The sequence below is a fragment of the Oncorhynchus keta genome, chromosome 1 (assembly GCF_023373465.1).
Source record: "Oncorhynchus keta strain PuntledgeMale-10-30-2019 chromosome 1, Oket_V2, whole genome shotgun sequence".
Taxonomy (NCBI): domain Eukaryota; kingdom Metazoa; phylum Chordata; class Actinopteri; order Salmoniformes; family Salmonidae; genus Oncorhynchus; species Oncorhynchus keta.
This window is the reverse complement of record NC_068421.1, coordinates 78,232,985-78,236,463: the sequence shown is the minus strand read 5'-3', so window position 1 is coordinate 78,236,463 and position 3,479 is coordinate 78,232,985. Positions and strand designations below refer to the sequence as shown.

At 47.9% G+C, this 3,479-nt stretch overlaps 1 protein-coding gene across 4 annotated transcripts in view; it reads right to left on the bottom strand.

The window, feature by feature from the left end:
* exoc2 (exocyst complex component 2) overlaps positions 1-3,479 on the bottom strand; it is a 124,378-nt gene that overhangs the window by 39,035 nt on the left and 81,864 nt on the right. The window lies entirely within an intron of this gene.

The window sequence follows — 3,479 nt, the reverse complement described above, 5'->3', positions numbered from 1 at the left end:
GACAGCGTGTATCAAATAAAATAAAAATGTATTTGTCAAATGTGCCGAATACAATACAAGTTGTAGACCTTACAGTGAAATGCTTTCTTACAAGCCCTTGACCAACAGTGCAGTTTTAAGAAAAATATGTGTTAAGTAAAAAAAAAAATAGAAGATTAAAAAAATAAGAAATAAAAACAACAAATAATTGTAGAGCAGCAGTAAAATAACAATAGCAAGGCTATATAAGGCTATATACAGGGGCTACCGTTACAGAGTCAATATACATTTAAACTTAGTTTCACAATTCCTGATATTTAACCCTAATAAAAATTCCCTGTGTTAGGTCAGTTAGGATCACCACATTATTTTCAGAATGGGAAATGTCAGAATAATAGTAGAGAGATTTCTTTCATCACATTCCCAGTGGGTCAGAAGTTTACATACACCTAATTAGTATTTCGTAGCATTGCCTTTAAATTGTTTAACTTGGGTAAAACGTTTCGGGTAGCCTTCCACAAGCTTCCCACAATAAGTTGGGTGAATTTTGCCACATTCCCCCTGACAGAGCTGGTATAACTGAGTCAGGCCTCCTTGCTCACACATGCTTTTTCAGTTCTGCCCACAAATTTTCTATGGGATTGAGGTCAGGGCTTTGTGATGGCCACACAAATACCTTGACTTTGTTGTCCTTAAGCCATTTTGCCACAGCTTTGGAAGTACGCTTGGGGTCATTGTCCATTTGGAAGACCCATTTGCGACCAAGCTTAATTTCTTGACTGATGTCTTGAGATGTTGCTTCAATATATCCACATAATTTTCCTCCTCATGATGCCATCTATTTTGTGAAGTGCACCAGTTCCTCCTGCAGCAAAGCACCCACACAACATGATGCTGCCACCCCTGTGCTTCACAGTTGGGATGGTGTTCTTCAGCTTGCAAGCCTCCCCCTTTTTCCTCCAAACATAAGAATGGTCATTATGGCCAAACATTTCTATTTTTGTTTCATCAGACCAGAGGACATTTAAAAAAAAAAAAGTATGATCGTTGTCCCCATGTGCAGTTGCAAACCGCAGTCTGGCTTTTTTTATGGCGGTTTTGGAGCAGTGGCTTCTTCTTTGCTGAGCGGCCTCAGGTTGTATCAATATAGGACTTGTTTTACTGTGGATATAGATACTTTTGTACATTTTTTCTCCAGCATCTTCACAAGGTCCTTTGCTGTTGTTCTGGGATTGATTTGCGCTTTTCGCACCAAAGTATGTTCATCTCTAGGAGACAGAACGAGTCTCCTTCCTGAGTGGTATGATGGTTGCGTGGTCCCATGGTGTTTATACTGGCGTACTATTGTTTGTACAGATGAACGTGGTACCTTCATGCGTTTGAAAATTGCTCCCAAGGATGAATCAGACTTGTGGAGATCTACATTTTTTTTTCCTGAGGTCTTGGCTGATTTATTTTGAATTTCTCATGATGTCAAGCAAAGAGGCACTGAGTTTGAAGGTAGGCCTTGAAACACATCCACAGGTACACCTCCCATTGACTCAAGTTATGTCAATTAGCCTATCAGAAGCTTCTAAAGCCATGACATCCTTTTCTGGAAGCCACTTTCTACCATTCTAAATTCCAAGCATCTGCCTCTAACCCTAGGAAGCTCTTCGCCACCTTCTCCTCCCTCCTGAATCCTCCCCCCCCCCCCTCCCTCCTCCCTCTCTGCAGATGACTTCGTCAACCATTTTGAAAAGAAGGTCGATGACATCCGATCCTCGTTTGCTAAGTCAAACGACACCGCTGGTTCTGCTCACACTGCCCTACCCTATGCTCTGACCTCTTCTCCCCTCTCTCTCCAGATGAAATCTGCGTCTTGTGACGGCCGCCCAACAACCTGCCCGCTTGACCCTATCCCCTCCTCTCTTCTCCAGACCATTTCCGAGACCTTCTCCCTTACCTCACCTCGCTCATCAACTCATCCCTGACCGCTGGCTACGTCCCTCCCGTCTTCAAGAGAGCGAGAGTTGCACCCCTTCTGAAAAAACCTACACTCGATCCCTCCGATGTCAACAACTACAGACCAGTATCCCTTCTCTCTTTTCTCTCCAAAACTCTTGAGCGTGCCGTCCTTGGCCAGCTCTACCGCTATCTCTCTCAGAATGACCTTCTTGATCCAAATCAGTCAGGTTTCAAGACTAGTCATTCAATCCGAGACTGCTCTTCTCTGTATCACGGAGGCGCTCCTTCACTGCTAAAGCTAACTCTCTCTCCTCTGCTCTCATCCTTCTAGACCTATCGGCTGCCTTCGATACTGTGAACCATCAGATCCTCCCTCTCCACCCTCTCCGAAGTTGGGCATCTCCCGCGCGCCCACGCTGGATTGCGTCCTACCTGACAGGTCGCTCCTACCAGGTGGCGTGGCGAGAATCTGTCTCCTCACCACGCTCTCACCACTGGTGTCCCCCAGGGCTCTGTTCTAGGCCCCTCTTATTCTCGCTATACACCAAGTCACTTGGCTCTGTCATAACCTCACATGGTCTCTCCTATCATTGCTATGCAGACGACACACAATTAATCTTCTCTTTCCCCTTCTGATGACCAGGTGGGCGACCGCATCTCTGCATCTCTGGCAGACATATCAGTGTGGATGACGGATCACCACCTCAAGCTGAACCTCAGCAAGACGGAGCTCCTCTTCCTCCCGGGAAGGGACTGCCCGTTCCATGATCTCGCCATCACGGTTGACAACTCCATTGTGTCCTCCTCCCCGAGCGCTAGAACCTTGGCGTGATCCTGGACAACACCTGACGTTCAACTAACATCAAGGCGGTGTCCCGTTCCTGTAGGTTCATGCTCTACAACATCCGCAGAGTACGACCTGCCTCACACAGGAAGCGGCGCAGGTCCTGAATCCAGGCACTTGTCATCTCCCGTCTTGATTACTGCACTGCTGTTGGCTGGGCTCCTGCCTGTGCCATTAAACCCCTACAACTCATCCAGAACGCCGCAGCCCGGCCTGGTGTTCAACCTTCCCAAGTTCTCTCACGTCACCGCTCCTCCGCTCTCTCCACTGGCTTCCAGTTGGAAGCTCGCATCCGCTACAAGACCATGGTGCTGCCACGGAGCTGTGAGGGGAACGGCACCTCAGTACCTCCAGGCTCTGATCAGGCCCTACACCCAAGCAAAGGGCACTCGTTCATCCACCTCTGGCCTGCTCGCCTCCCTACCACTGAGGAAGTACAGTTCCCGCTCAGCCCAGTCAAAACTGTTCGCTGCTCTGGCCCCCAATGGTGGAACAAACTCCCTCACGACGCCAGGACAGCGGAGTCAATCACCACCTTCCGGAGACACCTGAAACCCCACCTCTTCAAGGAATACCTAGGATAGGGTAAGTAAGGGTAAGTAATCCTTCTCACCCCCCCCCAACAAGATTTAGATGCAAGTGGCTGTTCCACTGGTTGTCATAAGGTGTATGCACCAATTTGTAAGTCGCTCTGGATAAGAGCGCTACT